Source organism: Strix uralensis, chromosome 10 (assembly GCF_047716275.1).
Source record: "Strix uralensis isolate ZFMK-TIS-50842 chromosome 10, bStrUra1, whole genome shotgun sequence".
Lineage (NCBI taxonomy): Eukaryota > Metazoa > Chordata > Aves > Strigiformes > Strigidae > Strix > Strix uralensis.
The window spans coordinates 15,786,419-15,801,276 of record NC_133981.1 but is presented as its reverse complement, the minus strand read 5'-3'; the positions used below and the strand labels follow the sequence as shown (position 1 = coordinate 15,801,276).

The 14,858-nt window shown below is 34.3% G+C and overlaps 1 protein-coding gene across 7 annotated transcripts in view; it reads right to left on the bottom strand.

The window, feature by feature from the left end:
• The window catches only part of ERC2 (ELKS/RAB6-interacting/CAST family member 2), a 529,850-nt gene that overhangs the window by 150,572 nt on the left and 364,420 nt on the right, over positions 1-14,858 (bottom strand). The window lies entirely within an intron of this gene.

The window sequence follows — 14,858 nt, the reverse complement described above, 5'->3', positions numbered from 1 at the left end:
GATAAAGTAAAATAAAATCTGTTATATTCTCATTAGAACAGAACATACACTACTATATCACACTACATGAGGTGTTTCTTTTAACCACTAGGAGAACAATCAACCACATTCTGAACACTTTAAATAGCATTGTCAATTCTAATCAAATAATGAAATAAACTGATTAGCCAAAAAAGTTATCTTTATAGATTTCTCATTATTTAACTATTTTATAAAACATTTATCTCAGTCTATTTTAGTACAATGTGATATCTAACAATATTTCTGTGAAATGTCTTCTTTTAAAAATCTTTGGTATTTATTTTTTAAAGTCACTTTCATGAATTCTAGAATATCTTATATAAACCTGTTGTGAATTATTCAAATCATACAGACTGAATAATAAAAAGCAAAGTGATACAGATGAAGTTTTATATTATCCTGTTAATTTGGTACCCTAGAGACCGCAGTACAGAAATCTCTGGACATCTTCCTCACATTTACTTAAATGCTTTCCTATGGATTTATTGTTATTCATTGTGTCACCACAAAACTAGAATTCTCGAAGTTAAATATAACATTGAGAAAAGAAGTTCCTTGATCTAATTGTTCCTGAGGAATCTTTTTCCTTTGGAATCCTGACACCTCAATCTCTATACAGCAAACAGAAACTTACAGCACTCAGAAACATATAGAATTACATAGAAGCTAGGAGGGGCACATCGTAAATCATTTGTGAGGACATATTGCAAAGTTAATTTTTACACCATGCAGTTGGAAGCACAGATCTTGCAGTATCTTATTATTTCTTATACTCTAAAATGTTCATGTTGGCAAGGCCATAATCTGTCCCTTATTTTCCTAAATAAAAGAAATATATTCATCTTCTGCAATGCGTTCAGTGACAGACTATGACTTATCAGCCAAGAAAAAGCATATACTACTTAATAGCTTTTAGAACAGAATATGTTATGGCCTATGCCTTTTTCCAGAACTATATAAGATCAATCATTAAAAAATAAACATGGATAAATGAGTCATAAATTAACCTTAGGCTCCAACTGCTAATAAATATAAGAATACGGCTCATGAACTTCATACAGTCAAGGTGAGATAGAAGCTTGGAATTCTCATAGTCCTTTGCCTGCCAGCAAAAATGTCAAGAAAGCTATTTCACTTTTATTTCAAAGTTCCTAATGTATTAATGTAAATATTTATAGGACAATATTTCTGATGGAGTCAAAGAAAAACAACCCATTTATTTTACTCTCAAAGTTATGAGACATGGATCAATTTTAGATAAACAGTTTCATTTTATTCATACACTTAAATAGTCTCATTTATTATTCTGTCTTCTTCTTTCTAATCACAGTTAAATGATGTTTAAAAGAGGATGCCATAACTCTCCAACAGTCTTAATTTAAATGAAAGCTATTAATTATTTTAAATATTAGATATTAAAAAAAACCCCAATACATCAGAGGGTCACATATCCACAATGCTAATTTGAAATGAGATACAGGTATATTGTTTTCTATAAACCTCATAATAACACATAAAATTGCTGCATGGTAATTTGTAAAAGATCATCAGTGTTTTCACGTGTTGTGCTCAAATAAAATATCAATTAATTTTTTGATGCACTGAAATAGAAGAAAGCTGGTTTACTACTGTATTCAACAATCCCTCTCACCTTGCAAAAAGTGAGAATTCATGCACCATATAAAATCTAAATATGCCTTCTTTTGAGCATCTGGCTCAAACAGAAAGAAAAATGTAATACAATTTCAGCTTTTTCTCCACAGTACCTTTTACATACAAGTCCTTACTTTTCTGTTTTACAAATGTGTCCTAACCCTAGAACATGGGGGTTTTTTTCAGGGGTGGTAACATGAGCTTTCTGACAGAAAGTGTCAGCAACAGGTATTCTTTGACTTTAAAGTCAAAGAAACAGGATATTGCATTAATACTTTTCTTCTAAATGAAATAAGATTATGTTAGTTCCTCTACAGTTATCTGACAGCAGGCTGTATTAAAATTACAAAGAAAGGTTAGTCAGAAGTTTTGACAATGTTCCACTGGTTTGCAATTTTTAACTTGCATCAAGCAACAATTTTGTTGCTATTTTGAACATTATTAAAAAACAGGTTTCACAATGTTCCTCTGGTTTTCAGGATATGTAGGACAAAGATTGGCCCTGTCTGCAATTAACACCAGTGGGATTATATCCTAATCTTTAATTCATGGTATTCATTGCTGTAAAGTAGGTACCTCTGGTAAACAGCAAAACATAAATCTATTTAGACTAAAATTATCAGTCTAAATATATAATTATTTAAGACCTGAAAGTAAACATTGACATAACCATCACAAACCTGACATACTCAGAATAAAAATAGGTAAAGAAATATACATCTAAGAAATTCCAAGGTTTTTAAATATATTTAGATTAATTCTTAAATTATGTAAGTTAACTCCATCCTAGCCAGACGAAATACAATGTCTACTCATCTAATAGCAAATTTCATGGTAAATACTTGCCATCTACAAGGTTTCTAATGATATATAATGTTATTTAATTATGTGTATCACATATTACAGTTGTAAAAAGCCACAAACAGAATAAAAGTTTTAAATTTACTTGCAAACTACATGAAGTTATACTGAAATTTTACTTCTCCTCCAAAGTTTAGATTATTTCACTGCCTCAAATATGGCAGTGAAAACACAAACCTGACTAGTGATGAAGAAGAGTCAGAACTAATGAATTATTTGGTATCATTTCAACATCTGATAATGGATTCATTCACACCCATTTTTTTGTATTGTCAGCCAAAATGATCACACATTCTTCTGGTCATAACTGTTCGACTGTGCAACACTCTAGCCCCACTCTAAAGTAGCAGATGAGGTAAAACCTTCCACAGGAGAGAACAGCCAGTCAATATGCTCTGAAAAATCTGCACTCTGGATTCTGAAGCCCCAAAACCACAAGATTTTGCAGACCCTAGCACACTTTTTCTCAGCTGATGGTTTTGAGGGATTATGAAAGCCAACCAGAAGTTATGAGAATGTTTTTGCAATGAAAAGCTAACAAAATCTTTTTATCTATTGTCTTGTGGCTTACAGGATAATTCCATTCATTATACCACTTCTCCTATCTTGGGAAAATACATAGCTAAACACGTACTTCCAGGAAATAATGGTTCATAGTCATGCGAAATAGCTGCTCTCATATGACTCCATAACTGCTCCACTGAGACGCTTTAAGATTTGAATCAAACCCACAGCACATACACAAGTTTGAACTGGCCTCCCAAAATTATTGTCAATATATTTTTTAATTCTTATCTTTATAGTAAATGTAAGTGGAGTTGGGAGGCCTTAAACCTATGAATGTTGAGATGACTACACAAGAATATAAGGATGGGGATTTCTACTTAATTCCACAGCAATGTGGAATGATGACTATATCCACACAGATGGGCAGCTGAATGCAAACTTACACTGCCAGTACTCTTGAAGCCGTCCAAATGTGAGTCAGCTTCAGTTCAGAAGCTGTAAAGCCTCATTTATCTAAGAGACAAGGTGTTTTAGGTTGGGCATGGTGCCACACAACATGCTGATGGCTTCCAGACTGGAACTGGCTCACATACAGCCTGCTCAGACTGTACGCAGAGCAAGCTTGCATCTGTCTGCACCTGTCTGCACAGACATACTCCTGGAGTATGTCGACATATTATCTGTGTCTATTATCATGGATAATCTGAACAGTAATAACCTCAAATATATAATCCAGTGGCATTTAACTAGGCATCCAGGTTAACAAGAGTTCAGCTGAGAAGGACTGTATATTCTAACAAATGATACATATTGGTTGCTTGCATTCTTATCAATTAACTACTTCAATACAGAGGGAAGACAGAGAGACCCAACAGTTATTATTTTACAGTGTGAAAAATAAAGATGCAGGTTGTGACAGGGCATCTAAAGAAACCGAAGTGGCCTTCTTTAATTCTGCATGGTCAAGCATACTACCAGAGTTACAGTTCCTCCACTACATCCCTGGGAGATAGAGGTTGAAAAATACCTTGCCCATGCTGGTGAAGCACCGTAAATGAAGACATCCAAGCCATTTATTAAGCAGCCTTTGAAGATAGACCTGGAGCTCTACATTATCATATCTCATTTATTACATATCACACACTGGTTTACCCACATTTGTGAAAGTTGCTGTGCTACCCTGTCAACATACTTCAAGTTCCTATGGAAAAACCAAATCTGATTAACAGAAGCAATTTATTTTAGCTACCCGGTGACCCTGCTAAAAAATTAGTATCACCATTTTTGCAGGAATCATTTGAAATGAGATTATCTGACCACTAGGAAAAAAGCTGAGATGTCAGCAAAACAGCTGACAATACTGACTTTCTCACTTACAAACATGAAGTAAACTTAGTTCAAAAATGTAAACAGGTGGCAAGGTCTTCATCTAAATCCCTCAGGTAATACACCTCTGCTTTGCGGCTAGAAACTGAAACTCATCATGCATTTCTGTGCAAGAATTTTTGAAAATCAAGACCTGAACTGGCAACAAGAACATGCAGTCTGATATATTCTCCAGCTAGCATGCTTAAGAGTGTAAGTGTAATTTATAATTCCTAATTATCTACTGTCTCATGAAAAAAAAATACTATCCAAATACAGTACTATAGAGATGTTATCACTATTTGCAGCCAAAATGTCTCCTTATTGTTTAATAAATGATGGTAATAAAATACATTTTAAAATAATTTATTAGAGCACTGAATTAAATGACATTCTTTAACAGTAATATTTATAAAGAGTAATCCTTTTAGCTATTAGTAGTTTTCCCTCTCTTTTTTGGCAAACTAATCTGTTATACAAGTAACAAGGTAGTACTTTTAACACCAAGAAAAATCATTCTAACTGTACACAGTAAAATTAGGTAAACTCTCAGATTACTAAAATAAATATTAAATCTAACAGAATTTGCTCCACGTTGGTAATTATTCTGCACATTTGCCTTTAACATATATAAAATAATTCCTAGGATTCCCAATCTATATATCCTCCACTATAACATGGTTGCTCATTACAAGTAGGAGAAGGAGAACTTTTGCCCAGAAAAACAAAACTCATGAAATGAAACTTCATCCCCCCAGCAAAGCCTGACTGCATTCTACTCCATAGTAAACTACTACCTCAAGCTAGTGTCCTTAATACAAAGACAGTGTCTTGATGGGCATACATGCAGCTGTGAGATCAGGGCTTGAAGTACTAATGATTTCAGTGAGAAGCACCAAGAAACTTGCACAAATATCTCAGTACACTTCATACTAAAATAGCACTTCATACTAAAATACAAAAGAAAAGACAAGAGGACCAGTCCCTTCCAAGTGGCCAGGAATTCATTCATTTATGCAAGTGGTATTCCATCCAAAACTATTCAGGATTCCACTCTGTTTAATGTTTTCATTAACTACATGGGTGATGGACTAGAAAATCTACTTATTACATTTCTATGAGACTTGAGACTGGAAGGATATTCAAGAGCCATGAAGACAGGAATAAAAATGTCTTGACAAACCAAAGATGCTGTCTAGAAAACTAAGGAGGAACTACATATTAAAGATCTGTTGTGAATGAGGCAACATCGTACTGTGAACTGTAAATGGAAATAGATTGCAAGACAGAAGTGGTTCTTTTGATCTGTGTGTCTTCAGGAAGATGGTAGCTGAAATACTGAACCCAGTTTGGATATGCTTCTCCATGAAAAATGTGGAGACTCTTCAGGGGAGGGCAACAAAAGCAGTCAGAGAAATGACTGACAGGAAAACACTGGAAAAACTGTAATAAATACTCTATGAGTGGCAACATGATAATCAGAAGATAAAATGCTATGTCAAATTGAAATAGAACATTTTTGTCCATATCCATGACACAAAGAACACGAAGTAATGTGCATAAATTGCAGGAGAAAAAGTTGCAGGTTTTTTCCTCCTAATGTCTACCCAAGGTCTAATGATAATGGCAGGTAAATATGAATAGTAATTGAGTACGGGAAGAAATTTCTGCGGAAAGATGGTCACTGACAGTGGAAGTCTTTTTGAACAATTAAGGCAAACATCTGTTAGAAATGACCTTGGTATAGCTGATCTTTCCCCAAGACATGACTTTACCAGCAACGCAATTATTCAATGATTCAATGTTTTAAAGCTGATTTAGTGAGTCTCACTTAAGACAATAGTCCTTGGAGCTAATCTTACATTTTATCTGATTCCATCACATGCTTGCTAGCCTTCCTACGACTGGGAGAAAACACCTTTTACATTTAAGTTTCTACATCTATAATAAGAAAGAACAATACCATTTTCTGTGAAAATTTCCATGACAACAATTACAGATAAGAATGACTTTATACTGCATAGGCTATTCCTCAGTGATAGTGAAATAAAGAGATGTCGTTCATTGCAGGATCTATCAACTATTAATCTGACAATAGACATGGCTTTTAGACAAAAAGATAGTATAAAATCTTATAAATCTTCTAGCAAAGTCACTGGAAGTAGTGTTAAAGAACAATTTGAATTAAAGAAAAATACCATACACAGGATTAGAGAAAGCAGATGATACCAAAGCAACTCAATTATAAATGTAACCTAACACCCGAAAAACACAATCTTATAGATCTCTAGCAATACAGACATAGAGTATGCATTTGTGAAAGCATCTGTCTTGAAGTGAAAAAGATTACTTAATATGAAAAGGAAGCCTTAGCATACTAGAAGGGAAGATAAGATAATGCAAGAAGAAATAAATCCATGAAAGACTCTGTTGAATGCCAAACTGAAAAAGTATATTGTATACAGTATTTTATCAAACTGCAGCCTAAACAAATGTCAAATGGAATAATTTCTTTAACAAATACGGGCAACAACTGAGAAAAAAGGGTTGTTCACTAGCATATATTTAGTCAAGATTAACTACGGATAAAAAAATGTACTAAGAACAGATTTAATAACCCTAAACTGTCATTCAGCTTGTAGGAGGTATTCAAGATACAGCTAATAAAACACAAAAAATGGTTCTAACCACCCACAAAAAAATCTCAGTAGTATAAAACACTGAAGGATGACCACTAAGATAAATGCTTTCTTTTGAGAGCTGCCTTGCAGTTAACCTTCTTAAAGAGTCTCCCAGAAACCTCTAATCATAATACATTGCATTGCCACTTATCACAGTCAATTTAGAAGTGAACTCTGCAAACACTCCTGCTTTACTCCCCACCTCTGTTAGTCTAAGAAAAATTTTCTGAGCCTTAATAAAAGAACTCATGACAACTTTTTGGGAGGTGGGGTGTGTTCTTAGAAACAGTCCAATTGTAATCTAACAGAATTCCAAGATTAAGATTTATAGAAACAAGATCTTCTAACAAGAACTTTTACTGCCTTTACTACTTAAGCTGTTTTCCACAAAATACAGAAATGCAACTTAAAAAGTCACCATTAAACTTAAATCAAGTCAAAAATGTTTCAACTAATGATATACCATACTCAGCCAGCCTCTTAGATGCTAATTCTACTGAAGAAGAAAAAAAAACAGCTCAATCAACTTTTTCTCTTAATTATTGTTTTCTTTCCCTCATGACCCCCAGTATTCAACCTTAAGTTCAGTAGGAGGTGACCAGAGATAGACGGTGATGAGAGATCCTGTTTGAAACAGCTTCTCTCTGTCACTCCTAAAGCAAATAAATGGTTTGTTAAAACATGCTGTTAATCCATTATGGATGTGCATGCATCTTAGAAAATAAACTTCAGAATATTATTGGTATTTTAAAGCTTTTTCTTTAAAAACAAGACATACTGATCACAAGCATGAAATTTAAAATCTGTATATTCAACAACAGAGTTGTAAGTCTAAGCTAGCTGTGTGACACAGACATGTAAATTCAGTCACTATTGATATTAGACAATTATCCTAAAATTGTACGTCTGAGGCTACAGAAAATTTGTCTCTCCAGTTACATGACTAAATATGCTTTCCAAAATCACACTTATAGCTTACTGCTTTTAAATGAACAATTATTTTGCACTGTTTTCAAAGAACAATGCCTTTTGAAGTACTTTCAGAAATAAAAACAGCATGAAATAGCACTTCAGGTTGGCCTGGTGCCCTTCCAGCAAGCACAGAGAGCTACTGATGCTCCACAGCCCAAACACACCAAGAAGCAGAGAGGACTGCTCCATTAACTATGGGACAGAAAGACCGGGGGCCTCACTCCTACACACCCCAGTCCAACTCACCAAGCACTTTTCCTCACATTATCTGAGTATCAAACCTTGAATTTACCATCTGATCAAGCCTTCTGCTGGAAGCAGGTTCACACTGTGTGAGATAGACAACAAATAGTCTCTATATTGCACCTGTATTAGATGTATATTTTCATTAGACTAGAACCAAGGAGAGACAGGAAGAAGCAGCTGTGCTTAATGTGAACTTTCAGAGTAAATGGAAAGAAAGAAAAGAGAGGACCTGATTCTGAATAGTCACAGAGGAGTTTCTTGAAAAAGCAGCTTTCTTATCCATTTGTCCTTTTCCTCCAGTTTACCTCCCCAGAGCCACAGTTCAGTGCTTCTTCCTTATGTTTCATTATTCCCGTAACCACATTTCTCCTTACATCCTCCAGCAACAGTAACTGTATTGTCTTTAGATTGGCAATTTTAAATTATAACTTCATTTTCCTCCTTAACAGCAATTTTGAAGTGCATATAGGACTTTTGTTCAGCAAACAAAAGTCATCCAGTATAAAGGTACAAGTTCAGATAGAAATTTTAAAAGGCAAAGAAGGAACTTCATGCCCATCTTCTGGGGCTAATTTTCAAGTAAGAAGTAGGCATTCAACTGCCCTTTGAATTCTCTGAACTTTTTCAAGCCCTTTAACATCGTACTGCTGATGATTTGTTTTAGAAATGACAGATAAGTGAAACAGACCTCCTCAGAAAAGACAGATTCATCTGTGAAAGCAATTACATCATAGTTTCATAGATCATGCTTCAATAGCCACTGCATTATCATTTCATTCAAATGGGCAACATTGCTCACACATGAGTAGATATACCAAGCTTCAGACCATGTGTGAAATGCAGAGAAAAAAAGAATTCACAGTGCTGCAAAAGTTAGATGATGACAATTATTTCTGGGTTTTGCAGCTTATTACTAGAGTTGACTCCTATTGTTCATTAGGCTTTGTATGATTCTCCATAGGAATGCAACCAACACTTGGTTAAAATACCTCTGCCTGTTTTATGCTGTACCACAACATGGTGCAAAAATGGGGACTGCTGAGAAGAAGGACAATGGCATCTGAACGTTTGGGATTGTGTTACAGCAGAACATAGCACTGCACAGGGTCCACCTAAGTTAAACAGGAAAACAAAACTATAGGTAATCTGTCATTGTCAGCCTCCTTATCCTTCAACACCACTTTTTGTGTTTATAGAAGACAAAGATAAAAGTACTTTGCAGGATGAATGGTTTGATCTCTAGAATATAGTTCTTGGTAACGTTTTTGAACTGCCAAAGAAATATTTAAGCTTGGAAAAAAGTTAGTATTAAGACTTACTATTGTTTTAATGAATTTGCAGACAATTCAAAATATTTGAATCAAAGACATACAAAACTGAGATGCAGCGACAGAATATTAAAAAGACATAAACTTTGATTAATTATATTCTGTTCTTAATTTTGAATTGACAACATATTCCAAATGGCCATTTGTTACAAAGTAAATGTTTATGCTAAAGAATGAGTGGGCTTTCTTACAACTTTTAATAAATACTGATCAACAATCAAAATTATCCTTCTGGCAAACAGATAACAACTTAAAAGATACCAAAATCTATTTCCTTCCTTTCCATTGGAAATTTAAGAACAAGATCAGTTTGATTTTGAAAGAAGTAACTTAAGGTCATCCCTCTAATTCCCATAAAGTTACAAGCACCTGCCCTCTGAATAACATATATAACAAAACTCATAAAATCTAATTTAGATCACACTGAACTTTAAAGTATATCAGAGAGGGAATAATTAGCTCCATTTTGAAACAACATACAGAAATCAATATGAATATGTATTAGAATTTATGCCTTGAGCTTTACAGTATATTAGAAGGCAATTTTAAGAAAGAAAATGACCTGAATACATATGATTAGCAAAATGCATTATCTTGCAGTGCATAATTCATATTTCATAACTGATCCGAGGGCATAGTTTAAATGCTCACTTACCAAATAGGGTGTCAGACAGAGATTATGTAAAGCAGTGTCATATAATTTTCACTAGCCACAAGTATATGTCAGAGTACAATTCTGTGTATTAGCCTTAAACTAAGAAACTCCTTAGAATCTTGAACGCACACACACACACACACACACCCCCCAAACAGGCCGACAGTTTTTAACATTTTAATTATTGTATCAAGATCCGTGAAGTCAGAAACATCATTACCATCATTAACATGACAACATCCATTACTTACTGCTACACTATGAGTACGTGTTAAAACTGTTACATAGCTTAACTTGATAGATACGGAAAATTCTACAAATTATTACAACTCAACATTTTTTTATTTTTTAAAACAAAAATGTTTTTGTTAAATTTGCCTAGTTGATAAGGTATTGCCTTATAAATAAGCCACCATTCCTTTAGGTGAGGGATGTCTAAAGACCCAGGTGCCTAAAGGCATTTTGCCAGAGAACATTTATTCAAACACTGCCTTCCCTCATTTTACCTCAGTGAAAAAAAATCCTTCATTTTTAATAAAATACTGCACGCCCAAAATACAGCATATGAAAATAATAACTATAAAATAGAAAAGTATCAGTAAAGACAATGAAAGCCTAGAGCAGGCAGAAGATATTTTATAAGGAAGGAGAGAGGGAATTAGACAGCAGCACACAAATATTTCTCTAATTAGTATCTTAAAAGATTGGGAATGAAAGAGATAGGATACCACATGATGTTATTTAATTATATGACTTCCTTGCTAATGGAGCTATTCACAAGCGTTGCCAGGAGCATGAAGACCATCATATGATTCAACTTTGCATAAAGACATTCGCTCATTGATCTTCTTTGGTGGGTTAACTGTTTGAAAATTTGTTTCAGACTAAGCAAGCATTTTAAAAAAAGGCATATGTACAGTCTTAGAGCTCTAAAATAATACACATTGACTTACAGTGAAGACAGTTTGTAGTAAGTTTCTCAAAGCGGACAAAAGAGGCATAAGATGTAACACTGAACTGTATGAGAGAGAAGGTATAGTGCCCAGCAAGGCAGATGTCTGAATGGCAATAAAGAGCCATCACACTAGACATAACAGTAGTTGGATATTTCAAGACAGTTCCACAACAAATTGTAGCATGTTTAGTCTTGATAAACAATTAACTAACATATGAAGTTCTCTATTGATCTGAACAATATTTCTGATAGTCTAGAAAAACTTCTAAAACTGAAGGACTTTTACTGAGGGCAAAGAAAGAGTCTGCTTTTGAGCTAAAATCAAGTTAGTTCAAATTTTACTACAAAAATGGATAATAGAATGACATAGGACTACACTGACTACAGAAAAGTTGTTTGATGATACTTTTTAAATTATTAAAATCAGTGAACTAGAAATAAAAAACTTGGTTTGGTAGGTCAACCAAACTGCTTCTCCTTCCTTGGCAATGTTTTAACTATCAGCTCTTTCCATAGTTAGATCACTCCCTTCTGTAGATATCAGTTAGATGTATGTCAGAAGGTATCTCTTCTAGTTGGGTAACCTCAAGTATATGTTAAAAATAACTGACTGAGGTGAATCTTCCTGGGGAAAGGGGATATTAAGACCTTTTCTGAAGAAGCTACCTAACCTGCAAGGTGACACACAGAAAGATGTCACAGCAGGGAGCTGGGGGTCAGCAGCTTGCACAAACACCCAGATTACAAGCAGGGGTGGCAGGGGACAGACAGTACTTCTGAGGAACCAGTAGGAACTGGATAGAGTTTGCTGCCATTCAAAAGTCACTGAGTTAGCTGGAAAAGGGGCATGTCTGCGGGGGGGGTGAAATTATATTTAGATCTTTTAATTTCTGATGAGATATTCCTAGCCTTTTGCTCATCTTCAAGGAATGCTTAGGGGCAAAAAAAAAAAAAAAAAAAAAAAAAAGATCCATGTCAAAACTAGGACTGAGCTGTGGCCTTGTCACAACACATTAGACTTTCAGACACTTAAATATGTAGTCATTCAGTCATGTCTCCATCAACCATAGGATCTGAGATCCATCCAGATGGCACACAGCTGAATTTACTCATTAGTTAAACACATACATGTTGGCAATGAATACACTGCTGTAATCTTCAAAGTGACAGTGGAGTACCAGGACTGTGTATAGTGGTTTTGTATATATTTTCAAATTTTTCTTCCTAATGAAGAATGCAACATTTTTCTCCTCACTCTTTCTGCTTTTATCTTATGGAAAACTACAGGAATCGGCAATGTTTCCCTTCCACCTCATTGTATCTGCAAGATTTTCAAGGTCTGAGAGTTCTGCTCCTCACTGCATTTCATTAATTGGGAGGATACAAATTACTTTTCTGTTAGAAACAAAATATGTCAAGTCCAATGTGCAAAGTCTGTTTTTAAGGTAACGCTTTAGAAAACATAGAGAAGTAATCTGAAAAGCCATCAATAATAAAAAGTCAAAATACTTCCAAAAATACAACTTCAAAATACTATCTAGATGTTATTTTGCAAACTTTTGATAGCTGTATCTTAGAAAAATATATAGAACCGTTGCAGAACACTGGGTAAAGTGACATTTATGGTCTTATTAAATCTAAGAAATCTTTAAGAAGTCAACAAAAACTACAGAAGGCTTAGTATTTGGCAGCCAAGCTACTTAAACCTGTACTAGACATTACAAGAGCAATACAAAAGCAGAGGATAAGTAATTCAACTAAAGAAACACAATCAGAAGGGATTGAAAGAATCAAAATCAAAAGGGATTATTATTGAAAACCCTGATGTTTAGACCAGGATGGATGACACTTTTTGGCAAAGAGGACGTGAAGATATTATAGTGCACTTGAATTTTAACACAGGCATAAATTTCATAGTTTAAAAGAATGTTACAGGGGAAAATAAAAGCACAGCATAGACACATCATGCAGAAGGCAAACCATTTCAATTTTCAATTTTATTTTTCAAATCTGACATTCAACAATGATGACAAACTTTATCCCATCAAATTTAAACTTGGGTTATAAAAAAAACCAAAACCAAAAGCAATGCAGGTTTAAACACTGAAAACTGGAAAGTACTCTGACAGTAGAGACAGTAAATTCATACAATCAGGTTTTCCCAGGGATAGTCCTACAAAAGGTATGCTTGCAAGAACATTTAAATTAATAAAGACTGCTAAATTTCCACAGTGGCTATGGTACAGTCAAAAACTATAAATTACTTCCAAGACCTAAGGCACGGACTGTAAGTGTAACTAAAATCAATAGTGCTTTTGGAAAAGTAATAACTGGCCCATTCAAACAAAAAATGCTTGTTTAGAATCAAATAAAGGATACTTTCTGGGGCCTCTGCATGTCCATGGTTGACTTGATTTTTTTCTTTTTTTTTAAACTATGTACAAAATTGTACACTTACTATAACATTGGATGAGCTCTAGAATTTAAAACAACAGAAAAATAAGATGTTTCTAAGAAGGATTTGAACATTACCTGAATCAACAGCACATCTGGAAAGAATCGTGACAGAAAGAGGCTAAGAAGTAGTTGCTATGGAAAATGCTCTCTTAAATTGCTATCCGGGTGGCCTTGTGACTCATACACATAATATGATCCATTTTAAGATGAGCTGCCACTAGAAGGAGGAATGCTAATAGAAGTAAGTGCCATTGCTATGAGAAATTAAACAACAGCTGTTAACTTCTGCAACGAGCAGAGATTCTGTACAGGTGGTAGGACATAACAGCACCTCAGCAGCTCAAAGAAGCCAGAACTAACCAAATCAAAGTCTAGATACAAAAGTAGGTGTAGGATTTTTTTCCTGTTGCACAAAAGGGAACTCATTAATTAGTACAACTGAGCTCTGCAGGTAGATATGCTATTGAATACACTGTCCAAGACAAAAGAAAATGCACACTCTCAAAATACAACAAAGACTTGCAGTACTCCAGAAATTTTTTTTAAAGCATATGAGAACCGTGTTAGCTGGCTAGAACAATATTTCCCCAAATAAGAATATAGCACAAACATTTGCCAAAAAGATGCTGAAAGAGAGGATGAAATGTTATCCTTTCTGGAATAGAAGATTAAACAACATAAAAAATTCAGGTCAGGATCAGGTGCTAAGAAAGGTTATGTATATCTGCCTTAATTCTTCCAAAAAGAGAAAGATATATAGGCTATTATTGTATTAATTACAAAAACTTTTGATTTAACAATAGAAACCAATGCCTTGGTTAATAAAGAACTGATGTATTTTTAGTAGTAGGAAGAAACACTATGTAAAAATCTAATAAATACAATATTTAAAAAATTAAAAAGTACATTCAAGTATTAAAAATCTGGCAAAGACATAATTGGTTTGGCTGTTCTGCTCGTTTTATAACTATACTATGTGAATACTGCTCATGATTCCACAGTTAAGGTTGACTTAAGCTTATCCTTAAAGCAGAGAGTCATATTATTTAAGTACAAAAGAACAAAGTATATTTCTCCCCAAATTACTTCCATGCTTCTGAACATTAGTGGAAGTTACTTTGTAATGAACAATTACTAACAGCTACAATTGTTTGGGA